This window comes from Pinus tabuliformis, chromosome 2_1 (genome assembly GCF_031772625.1).
Source record: "Pinus tabuliformis cultivar Carrire ecotype Pingquan chromosome 2_1, CPIR1, whole genome shotgun sequence".
Classification (NCBI taxonomy): domain Eukaryota; kingdom Viridiplantae; phylum Streptophyta; class Pinopsida; order Pinales; family Pinaceae; genus Pinus; species Pinus tabuliformis.
In genome coordinates this window covers 960,332,899-960,346,540 of record NC_142299.1, presented here as the reverse complement: position 1 = coordinate 960,346,540, position 13,642 = coordinate 960,332,899, and positions in this window count along the sequence as shown.

The following is a 13,642-nucleotide window of genomic DNA, read 5'->3' as shown; positions in this document are numbered from 1 at the left end:
TATCTAGATGATGAGGTCTGAACCATGCGAAGAAGACCCAAATGTGAATATGGTGCTCAAAAGTAGTGCGACCATAGGAGAGGATAAGGGGAAGTAGCCCGAGGAGGATACATGGGTTCATATGGATCCTACAAAGGAACCTGAGTTAAACTTGGAACACACAAAGGAGACGTTTATGGAAGTTAAGAAGAGCTTCACGGAGGCCTCTACTTTAGGTAGTAAGGATCAACCAGAGCCAAAGATGGATCCTTCTATGTTTGCTACCTTTTTAGAGAGATGCATGAAATTGCTACACGACAATAAGGTAGTTAGGAGACTACAGGAGTTGATCACTAGGTGCACGGGGTCAGGGAACCACTCATGGTCCGGAAACTGCGAAATCATGCATTGCACATCGGGAGGGAAATGAGATTGACAGCGCAGATTGGCAAATATGAAATGGACCAGGTAATCCTAGACCTCAGTTCAGACATGAATGTATTACAAAAATAGACATGGGAACGTATGGCCAAGCCCGCGTTACAGTGGTCCCCTATTCAATTATGAATGGAAAACCAACAGAAGATTTTTCCCATGGGGAGGTTGCAAGGGGTAACAGTTGATATGGAAGGCGCAAGCACACAGACAGAATTTGAGGTAATAGAGATTGTCAATGACAACAATCCTTATCCTACGTTGTTGGGAATAGACTGGGCCACTAATATGAATGGAGTCATTAACCTAAAGAAGAGGAAGATGATATTCAAGAAAAAGTCCCTATGCATGGTAGTTTCACTCGACCCAACCGAAGGAGCGTGCTACACTGAACTAGTGCGTGATGATGGAAGTGACGATGAGCTGGATTGTATCTACAAGATAAATGCGTTGGATCAGGATTGGGTGAATCCAACTACAGATGGAAGGATCTCGTGGGAGTGAGTAAGTTCCTCCACTGCAGATTTAGACAAGGAAGATGAACGTTGGCGCAATTGGTAGAACGAAGTGACAATGCTGAATTGCAACATGATGATTAGATCACTGCGTCTCGTAACAACCTAGGCCTGAGATCTACCAATATATGATGGATTAACAGTGGTGGATGAATTCCTAGACAAGTTTGAAAGCACAGTACCAGAACAACAACGATTCAATCCGTTGAAGTGGGCATTGGGTGCGACACCTGTGCATTGGTGGGGAACACATCAAGGAAATTTTGAAAACTGGCATGGATGTAGAAGGATGATGCGCTTGCAATTTTGAAAACCGCAACTATAGATAGAAGATAAATACGATGGACGAGATGACCCATGCACACACTTCACGAAATGGACCAAGGCCTATGGGGAAGAACCTCAGCCTGAATGGGTACACTTATTCCACCATAGCCTCGATGTCATACCCATGAATTGATATATGGAGACAAAACTTCGACATAGTACGGGAGAACGGGAAGTATAGAGCGAGGGATTTTTGTTAACATTCACAATGAAAGACCAATGGTCAGATACTGTTGATGACACGCTGCAAGCCATAAATGCCACCATCTTCAGAAGACCACAGGAACCACGGCAAGTCGTTCAAATAGCATGGGCAACCTAGTTAAGAAGTGCCCTAGAATGTTATAACGTGCAAATAGAGGAGGATGATGACGACCCCCAAAATATTAGTATTCCGGAAACTAAAGGCAGTCGCGAAGTTAGAGGACCATCAATTGAGGATCTCAGCATCACTGCGATGCTAAAAAAAAAGAAGGTAAACATTGGTACAGACGCAGAACCGAAGTATGCAACGCTTGGGGACTATTGGGACGATGCTGCGGTAGATAAGGTCGCCAAGTTACTCTGCGAATATCAAGATTTGTTCCCGACCAAAATCACGGACTTAAGGGGGATCATTGGTGACTTAGGGATGATGAAGATCACTCTGAAACTGGACGCAAAGCCCATTAAGTAGCAACCTTACCATTTGAATCTGAAGTATAAAGAAAAGGTCTGTGAAGAACCAGACAAAATGCTTGTAGACGGAATTATTGAACCAGTGGAAGAATCCAACTAGGTGAGTCCTATGATAGTACAGGAGAAAAAAAGAAGGGCAAAATTAGAATATGCATGGACCTCAGGAAGCTCAACGACACCTATGTTCACGATCCATTCCCAACACCATTTACAGATGAAGTATTGGAGAATGTTGGTGGTCAGGAAGCTTACTCATTCACAGATGGCTTCTCAGGGTACCATTAGATAAAGTTCGTGCTAGAAGATAGGAACAAGGAAACCTTCACAACTGAATGGGGTTGTTTTCAATACACCATCATGCCCTTTGGACTGAAGAATGTGCCAACAATATTTTCACGCGTATTGGTGGCCACATTCAAGGAATACATCCACAAGTTCTTGGAGGTATATTTGGATGATTAGACTGTATTCGGGTTAGTTAAACACCATATAACAAGCCTACGTTTGATGTTGGATACTTGTCGATGACACGAGATTGCGCTGAATCTGAAAAAGTGCACCTTCCTCATCCCCTTTGGAAACCTACTCGACCATCTAGTCTACAAACAAGCTCTGATGGTGGATCCTGCGAAGATTGCTATTATTCTCAATCTGGAAGCACCATGAAGTGTCAAACAACTACGCGTTACGTTGGGACACACTGATTACTATAGGAAGTTTATCAAGAGCTATGCACAAATAATAGTGCCAATGGAGAAGCTATTGAAAAAGGATGCTGCATATTGTTGGAATGATGATTGTGAGAAAAGTTTGGATATTCTCAAGGAGAAAATGGCATCCTCTCCCATCCTCGTCTTCCCAAAATGGGATGTAGAATTTCATGTATACGTTGATGTGTCGTGTATCGCACTGGGAGCTGTACTTACGCAGGAATGCACGAAAGGCGTGGATCACCCGATCGCGTTCGTGAGTCAACGGTTATCCAAAGCTAAAGAGAACTACTCTACTACTGAGCATGAAGGGTTGGCAATGATATACGCACTCTAGAAATACTGACACTATTTACTAGGCGGGCACTTCAAGATGTATACCGATCATTCCACGTTAAAATACCTGGTGAACAAGCTTGTGTTGAGGGGGTACATATGCAGATGGTTGTTACTATTTCAAGAATATGACTTTGAGGTCATCATAAAGTCAAGATGCCTAAATGCAGGACCAGATCACTTATCACGAATTGAGACAGGCAAGGAACCAACAAATTTGGAAGAAGGAGTACCTAATGCACAACTCTTTGGGGTGTGCATCGCGAATGACCACTTTAATGATATAATTCATTTTTTAACCACGGAGACTGCGCCAAAGGAATATTTAGTTCAGCAGAAGAAGGAATTGGTGGTGCATGTGGCAGACTTTTCTGTCATCGTGGGGCACCTCTATAAAATGGGAAACGATAAGATATCGTGAAGATATGTACCTGAATTTGAACAAGGACAAATCCTCATGGAAGCACATGGAGGGGTTGTAGGAGGACACTATAGTGGATGCGTGACGGCACAAAATATTCTTCGTGCTGGGCTATGGTGGCCAACCTTACATCAGGATTCCAAAAGCACACTGTCAAGCCTGTGACGTATGTCAAAGGATAGGGAAACCATCACAAAGGGATTTGATGCCACTCAATCCACAGATGACGCTGCAACCATTCGAAAAATGGGCAATCGACTTTGTAGGACTGATCCAAGTGGATGTTGGTGGCCACCCACCTATCCCACTTAGACCCCCACATCTGTCTCTTTTAGTTTTTCTGTTTCTACAATTGTAGCACAATTTACTATTTTTAGCAATTTTTTGGGTCCTGAACTTCTGGAGCAGTTTTGAGGGCCTAAACGACACTTTTTGGGAAATCTGGGAGCAACATGGCTTAATGGACCAATGTTTCTCTTCCCAAAGTTGTAGTCCTCGGATAGATATTTCTAATGAGCTATTGTACGTGTCAAACAGAGATCGTATGCCAAAGTTACGACCCCGGGAAACTGATGTACCAATTTACCCAAACGGGGCCCACAATTTGGTATTTCATTTTCTAGGGTTAGGTTTTGGGATGTTAATGGTTTTCCATTGTTTCTCAACAATAAATAGGCCTTTGAGCCTCATTTTAATATAGTTCAAAGGCATGTAGCCGCCACATCTCCTCTCAGGGATAAGCTACCATCGCCCTAACTAGTTTATTTCCATTTCTGTTTGTAAGCATATTTCAGTATTTTACATTAATGAAATGAAGTATTATTTCTGCTGCATCTTTGTGTATATGGTTATCTTTGTATTTTGTTGTGTTCCTATTTAAATCCGGATCAGCGGTATCAGAGCGGTCTACTTTTTCTCTGTTTTTCTTTGCATGTCCCCAACGAGGTCAGGATATAAGGAGTTAGGGCTTGAATTGGTCGAACCTTTGCAAGACGAGCCTCGCAAATCCCGATGGCCTCCCATGGCAGATGAGAATAAAGACGAGGGGGTAGGAGATCATATCAAAGTCTTGCTCAAAGAAGCCCTCGAGCGACAAAGGAACGTGATGATGGATAGCTTTGAGGAGATCCTTCAACGACTACCCAGAGGTGACGCATCAACTTCCAACAACTACTTTGGAAATGCCACACCCTTTAAGGTACAAGTTAATTTTGAAATCCCTATCTTCGAGGGTCAAATAGATGCAGATGCCGTAGATAGACGGTTAAATCTGCTAGATGGGTATTTTTCTATTAATGAATTTTCAAGTCAGGAAAAGATTATTTTCACTCTTCTCAAAGCAGCTCCCCACGTCAAGGACTAGTGGGAAACCTACTGCGAGCAGAAGAATGAAAGCATAGGCTCACTATTTTCAACCGCACCCACTTGGGATTCATTTTGAGATGCCATCAAGGAGCAGTACTACCTTGTCAAAAGCTACGAGGATAAATACATAAAGTGGACCACGCTGCGACAGGGAAGGGACCAAGATGTGCCAGAGTTCACCAACATTTTTCATACCCTTTGCACACAGTTGGGTATCAAAGATTCTGATCTACATCTGGTACTCAAATACCATGGCTACCTACATAGATACATCCAGGAAGAGATGGAGTTCCTGAACATCTCCTCGCTCGGCACGGCGTACCGATACACTGTCAAAATCGAGCAAAATTTCAAACAGAAGAAGCGAAACTTTGGATCTACGAATTCAAAGACCAAAGGACAAAGCCAAGGTGGGGTGACCTAAGACAACCCGTCAAAGCTATAAGAAAAGAACAACACCACGAAGTCAAAAAAGGACACAGGAAAGTGGTGTGAGTTCCACACGAGCCCCACTGACAACACAAGTGAGTATCGGACCAAGCAGTCATTCGTGGCCGAGTTGAAGGCTTCTGAATCAAATGCATGTTCTGACCCTGAGCCAGAACCTAACAAGGGAATGGAAAAGGGAAGCAGATCATTGATGTGGATCCCAGCACCATTGTTGTCACCGTCAAGATCCAGAAAAATGAGCCCGAAGATCCAGAGGAGGGGGAACGTCTTTTCCACTCACAGATGTGGGTGAAGGGTTTGCCGCTGCAATTAATTGTCGACAGTGGCAGCCAAAAGAACCTCATTTCAGCAGAGGATGTGAAGCGGTTGGGCCTACCAACTACACCACACCCACATTCGTACAGTATCGAGTGGCTTCATGAAGGACGAGATCCAACAGTGCCGCCTTCCCTACAGCATCAAGCCCTTCACAGACGAGGTATTGTGTGATGTTACACCTCTGGATGTTTGTGATGTATTATTAGGCCAACCATACTTTTTGAGGCGACATGCTGTGTATGAGTCAAGGCCTCGTGCTATCATTATTTATTTGTGTAATTAAATATACAGGATACCAGAGGTAGCCCCACCTACCACCACCTCTTTGATCACTGCTAAGAAAGGCAGCAAGCTCATCTCCCAAACTAGGAAATTCATCTGTCTAGTTTGCTCCCAAAGAAAGGGGAAGATCGCGACCACATCCATGACCCCCGCGAAGGGTTCCTCCACGCAACAGCAACAACAAAGGGATACGGTCATGACAGAACACAAGAACAACTTCTCCTCACCCACAGGGGTACCACACAAGCTTCAGGTGGGCAACAAAGTCTTGTTACATCTACAGAAAGGACACCTTACAAGAGCCCATCAGAAGCTCTGACCACGCCGACACGGTCCTTACACCATTACCAAGGCTGTGGGAAAAAATTCTTTGGAGTAAAAAATTCCTCGATTCCTTCACTTGCACCGAGTGTTCAATGTGGACCATCATCAACCATGCTTCCCACCATTACTGGACACATCAGAGATTGTAGAACAACTCACCAAAGACCCAACTCAACATAAGCTTCCTCATCTCAGGGAGGAACTCAGCGCAATGGGGACCATTACTTCCTAAGGGGGGAGGAATGATCCAGGTGGATTTTGGTGGCCACCCACCTATCCCACTTAGACCCCCACAACTGTCTCTTTCAGTTTTTCAGTTTCCGCAATTGTAGCACAATTTACTATTTCTAGTAATTTTTTGAGTCCTAAACTTTCGGAGCCGTTTTGAGGCCCTAAACGACCTTTTTTTGGAAATCTGGAAGCAACATGGATCCATGGCCTTATATTTCTCTTCCCAAAGTTGTAGTGCTCAGATAGATCTTTCTAACAAGCTATTGTATGCATCAAACGGAGATCGTATGCCAAAGTTACGACCCCGGGAAATTGATGTACCAATTTACCCAAACAGGACCCACAATTTGGCGTTTCATCTTCTAGGGTTAGGTTTTGGGATGTTAAGGGTTTTCCATTGTTTCTAAACAATAAATAGGCCTTCGAGCCTCATTGTAACACAATTTAGAGGCATGTAGCTGCCACATCTCTTCTTAGGGATAAGCTACCATCGCCCTGGCTGGTTTATTTCCATTTTTGTTTGTAAGCATATTTCAGTATTTTACATTAATGAAATGAAGTATTATTTCTGCTACATCTTTGTGTATATGATTATCTCTGTATTTTTTTGCGTTCCTATTTAAATCTGGATCAAGGACCAATCAAACCTTAGGGGAAGATGGGTGCACGCTACATCATCATCACGACAGAATACCTGACTCGATGGGCAGAAGCACAACCGGTTAAGGACTACGCGGTTGCGACAGCTACAAAATTTTTGTTCGATAATGTGTTGACATGGTTTGGTTGCCTGAAAATTTTAATGAGTGATTACAGGACGCATTTCCTGAATGAGACCATCAGCGCACTCACCGAGGAATTCCAGGTGTATCATCAACAAAGTACACTATACCATCTGCAAGCTAATGGGACAGTAGAAGCATTCAATAAAATTCTGGAGAATGCGCTGACCAAAATATGTAACGTGCAACAAAATGACTAGGACCTTCACATCCTGCCGTGTTATGGGCATACAGGACCATGTGCAAGAAATTGATGGGTCAGACACCTTTCAGGGTAGTTTATGGGACGAAAGCAGTCATGCCAATGGAATACATCATACCTAGTTTACGGATAGCAACAATTACAGGCATGTCGGACCATGAAGCCTTGGAAGAGAGACTCGCGCAATTAGAAGAACTCGAGGAAGAACAGTTTCTAGCAGGATTCCATCAGCTGGTACAGAAACAATGCAAGAAAGCCTGTCATGATCACTATATCAAGATGTGCACATTCAAGGTAAACAATTCAGTGTTTTTGTATGACAACAAGTTCGAAAAATTTTCAGGGAAACTCAGAATGCATTGGTTAGGACCATATGTGGTAAAAGAAGTTACATATGGGGTCGCAGTCCAGCTAGTCAAACTTAATCGTGAACCCTTCCCAAGAAGAGTAAACGGCATTCACCTGAATCTCTACACAGGAGGGTCAGCTGTCTGACTAATCGACCTAAGTACAGTCTTTGCGACCTGACAAGCCGGACATAGTTGTGGGACTATAAACGCAGGTACTAGAAGCTGGCATCAAAGTAGATAATCAAGTCAGACGTAGAAGATTCAGAAGCAGAGATGGAGTAGATCCAGATGACGGCAGCATGGTGCGTTGTGGACCTTCACGCAACACAGGCACAGTTGGATGGACTTCACGCAAAGATCACCACACTAGTCGAGTGACTCGAGGACGAGTCACGGTGATTGTGTTGGGGGACTGTTGGGTAGCGAATCCCCCAATAGCAGGTTTTTGGGGCTTAAAGCCCGAGTTTTGGTCAATGTAATGTAAAGACCCCGCAAAATGCGAGCGCGGAGTGCGAGTGTCTAGGGTTGTCCGCCCTAAAGTAATGTAATTTAATATAGAATGTGTTGGCCTACCCATGGTCTGCGGACCATGGGATTGTATAAGTAGATCGAGGCTCTAAGTGTAAAAAGCAGTTTTTTGAAGCTTGGAGAAGTAATATGGGTTTTGAATGAGGAATTCACTCTTAGTTTGTAAGTCCGAGTCTTGGGTGGTAGTAGTAGGAAGAGGCTCTGCAGCTGTGTGCGTAGAGGCCTGGTAGAGTCCGCAGCTGTGTGTGTAGACCCCTACAGCTGAGTGCGTAGGGCGGAGTTTGGATTATACTGGAACAAAGGATTAATAAAGATAAGTTGATTCAGAAATATTGTGCATCTACTCAGAGATCTGTGTTTATGTTTCTATTGTCTTTATGCATCTCTTTATAGTTTTATGATTGCGCGTACTTGTAATGAATGTTGAATGGTTAATAAGAATCTTGGGTACATGCAATTAAATTAAGATCTATAATAATAGCACCGTAAGAATAAAGGATCTAGAAAGCACCTCTTCGCGCTCTTTATAGAGCTACGTGAAGCAGTCGTACAAGCTGCGAAGGTCAGACAGTTGCTTGGAGCAGTGCAAGCATGTAGGTTGGGTTCGCAAACTTCCTAGACCTCATCAAGACATCCCTAGGGTACAGAAACCTGGTTCCAGCACCCTCCCATACTACCTCAGGTGAGACCTCAGTCCGCGCACTGCGGCTATTGTTGAAAGGGTCGGTAGTTTCGGGATTTGTTTGGCTAAATCACTTCCGAACCTGGGTCAGGGCCCTACAAGCCAACAACTAACTACCATAACTATTTTTGAAATTATCAAGTTTTATTTTGGCATGTTATTTTCAAACCTCTCCTCCTTAACTGTTCACCAAACCACCCTTTTTTGAGTGATATCCTTGACTCTATTTGCCCTATATTTGGTAGGCACTAGTTTTGTGATTTTTCTTCATTTTCCCCTTGCGATACCACTCACAATTCCATTATGATACTACCGTCCATTTTGTTAAGGCTCACTCTTCAAAATTCAATTCGTGTCTCCACTCGATAACTTTATTAATATTATCATTAGAGATGTCTTTCTCAAGTTGGACAAGGTTCAAGTAGATGTGTGTGGAAAAATTATTGTGGTCACTATAGGTAACCTTCCTAAGTGCACAAAAGTAACCCTTTAATGCTTAGGACTTTACATTATATAAAGGTTCTAAATTGTTGTAATAGATACAATCAACCTTCCTTAAGCCCACATACATCCACATAGTCTATGTCTCCAAACAAAAACATATTATACATTCCCAAGTCATGTGACCATGCTCAACTAAAAATATGTATTATACACAAAATACACACATCCAAAAACTTTTACATTATATATTAGATATATATACGCAAGACGAGTCTAAACTTTCTATATTTTTTATTTTTTTTTAACCAATTATAATTGATGTCCAATTCTATTTGCAATTCCAATAATATTTGTAAATTTAATGAAGTTTTTGAAAAAAACCAATGGAAAAATATACTTAAAAATATTTAAAACCTAAAACATTTAAACTAACGTTATTGACACTACAAAGTATTAAATAAAAATAAATTATATATTTTTGTGACCACGAATTTCAACCTAATGTCAGGCCTACCTTATTTCTAAAATTATCTATAAATTCTTGTATTTCTTGAAGCATTAGGTTCTTAATCACAAAGTGAACTTGATGCCTAACATAAAATTTCATGGGGCGGTCAAATTAGGGTTGCCAAGAACAATTGAAAGAATTGGTTACATCAGACTTTTTGTCTATTTATTTCTTTATTTCCTCCTCTTCCAATAGTTTATCAGTGATTTCAAGGTAGCATATTCGCTGCTTCTTCCATCAAGTTTCTTGCTCTGTTCTATGCTACCACCCATTTCTGGTGTGAGTTAATAATTTTTCACCTAATTTTGTATTGTATTATTGTTTTCCGAAGGAGCATCCATTTCTAGTCTGAGGTAAGCATTTTGCACTTTAGTCTGTACTGTATTATTGTTTTACGAAAGAAAGGAAAATCTACAGGGATTTTTAATTTGAGAGGAGATTGACACTAGGACTAGAAATATATACCAAGTTAGGGGTTTGATGTGAAAGCAATATACTGAACCCATGTTTATAATTGCATTGTATCTTTAGGTAATAATAACCCCATGCATTTTGAAACAAGTCCAAAAGGGTGGGAATAAATAGACTAGTTTAGGTCCTTCTCTAGGTTACTCCCTAGTTGGCTCTCTCCTGGTGCGTGGTGGCTCTATGTCTTTAGGTGGTGGGTCTCCCTATAGGTTTTTCCTTAAATAATTTGGTGGTTCTCCATCCTTAGGGATTCGTTCGTGATGTGGTTTTCTATAGTTCAAATATAAATGGATATCATTCTAGGGCACAAACACCAAAATATGGATCTCAATATTCAAGCTATGGATCTCCATCTGGAAATGAAATGACCCCCCAAATCCCTCCCTCGCATGATAAGTATTATCATCTCTCTATCCATCCAGTTGGGAGGTTGGTTGAAGATACAATATTTAACCATTTTGAGCGGCCCAAATGAATGAAGTTGGGAGGAAGTATCCATAGACAACTCAAATATATTCTGGCATTACCAGGGAGGGCCTAACTTCTTTATTGTTGGAATTTCCTTGTTGGCAGTTCGGGGAAATTGCATCCATTTGATTTTCTCTTGGTTGGCCTAACATTCTTTCTACTAGGTTAATCGAGAAGAATAGTGGAGGATCTACTCCACTAAAAGATTCAAGCTGGCTAGCCACACCAATGGTTTTCCTACAGTCTAATTTGATCCCTTACACACCCCCAATGGAGCTTGCAGTGAGATGGAAATTTCTTTTGGAAGGTCCTTCATTCACCCTCTACACAAATTTTTTCTTTCCTATCCCCTGCTTGCTATGGGAAGTTTGATTATTCGGAGAGTAGATCTTCACCCCAACAAGAAAGAAGAAGGTTGGATTGTGAACTATTGATTGTCCAGTGCTTAGTTAATAAAAATTAATAAGGTAACTATTTCGTTTGCAGACTACGGGCCCGATCCCATATATTTGTTAGGTCCCTTGGGAGACCAGAAGGAAGTTGGATTGCTCTATTCGGTTACCCAGACAGACGGAAGGGACATAATGTGTGAAAGAACCACTGGTTTAGAAATAATTTCTGCTTAATCCACAATGAAATCCATTGGATTGAATCCATTGGTTCTAATACATTCTAATACCTGAGGCTACGTTAATTGATTCTAGTTGCCCATTGGTCTCGGTGTCGGTTGCACTCACACCTCCAAATAACTGTCTGGCTCCTTTTAAAACTAGGAATTATTGTTGCAATGTTTTTGCATTTTCTCCTCAAATATAGGATTAATGAAGTTATTTGGGGCAAAGTAAAATGCCACTTTGAACATCATCCAACCACGGTGGGAACATAGACATGAAAATTGGAACTTTGGTCTTTCTATTTCTTTCAAGATAAACAAAATCATTTTGATATTGGATTTTTGGTTTCCAATATAATGAGTGTCACATTTTTAGCAAATGATGTATTGGATTATTTTGAGAGAAGATTTCTTGTTCAGTTATTATAGGGCAAGTTTCTGCTTGGTTTCATTTCTTTGTGAAACTTTGTAGTCAGTCATGTGCCTTTATAGCCAAAATTTAAACTACGTGAGCTAGAATATCTATGGGTGCTCTTATTATCAATCTTTTTCTAGTGAAAAATGTTGTCTTTTCATTGAGTTATCTGATGGATGCATTTTATTATTTTTATTTAGTTTCTATGGGAAAAATATGCAATTGTTTGCATGGTTCGATATGTTTGTAATTAAGCAGAAAACTATTTAGGGTTGAATGTCTATTTGTTTTCTTCCTTTTAACGTCTTTTGACACCTATCTTGTCTACATGATATCTTTAGCAGAATCAAAATCAAATTCAATAAGGGGAATGGTTAATGTTGTTGGGTTTTTAAGATCTCTTGTCTACGGTTAAATGGGTCAGATATTAAATTTCCCAAGTCTTCATTTTGTGTGTTAGAACTACAAGGCTATATTTACTAAATGAAGCCTTTTGTTTGTGTTTTCTGGTGCAGAAATGGAAGGAAAGGATGGAAACAAAGGGAAGAATCGAAAATTGGAGGATTCAAACACTCCAATAATCACAGAAGAAGTTGCTGCCAAGATGTAGGGAAGTTTAACTAAACAACAAATTTTTTATATTCTAAAACAAGTTATTACTAATCATTTTTATATTCTTGATCAGGTAAAAAAATGTATGTATCTCTATTTGACTTTAAAGAAATTTTCTTCTTTGAAATGAAAACATTTCAACATGTTTTCAATAATTGTAAAAGTTACTATGGTTTTAACTAAGAAAGATAAACTTCAGTGAGTGATATGAAAGAATATTTGTATTCTTTGACACATAACGAATATGATATGAATTTAAACTTTTACCTAATGTACTCTAAGGAAACACTATTATGATTTAGGTAAAGTAAAATTTCGTAAGGCTTTAATTTGGATCCTTTAACTCTTAGAAATATGTGATCTTTGGAAACGCACGAGTTATCATATTTTAATTTTAGATTTATATACATGATTTTCTTTTATTAAGAGAAAATCCTAGGAGGAAGCTCATTGTAGAACAAGGTATAAATTATGGCCATAAAGTCACAAACAAATGTTTTGAAACTATGTTGTTGATCACAATCTCTTATAGCCTAAGTCCATTTAAAAACCATAAATAATAGCTCCATTCCAAAACCAATAGTAACCTTCCATGTTGATCAACCTTCCTAAAAATCAAATGCTAAAGTAATATAATTGATGATATATTAGGAGACCCACTAAATATGGTTCTAAAGCATTTCTAATATTAAAAAAAATTCAATATCTCGTGGATTATATCAGATAGGAAACTAATATAATTGAACTTAGTTGATTGGATTATTATAAGGATAAACCCTAGAGTAATATCATCAACTCATATACCATTTCATATCCCAATATTATGCATATCATAACTACAAATTTAATCAACAATTCATTAAATAAATATGACCTTAAAGGAAACTTTAACTCATGCATGCCTGGATCTACTGGTAATAGTTTGGACAAAAAACTAAACTTATGTTTTGTTGTCAATAAGTTGAAATGATTTCCTAATTTACTCTCAAATGTTTTCTCTTGATTATCACGTAAGAACAATAGTTCTAATATAGAATTTTCTGATACATGAAATATAACATACAAACTCCTCTTGTATTTCACAACTTTGATAGGGTCATAATATTTAAAGCACATATAAATGAATTCAAGAAAATGGAAAGTTATAGGGATTATAACTTGTTCTAGACCACATTCCTAAGCAAGAATATCACTTGAAA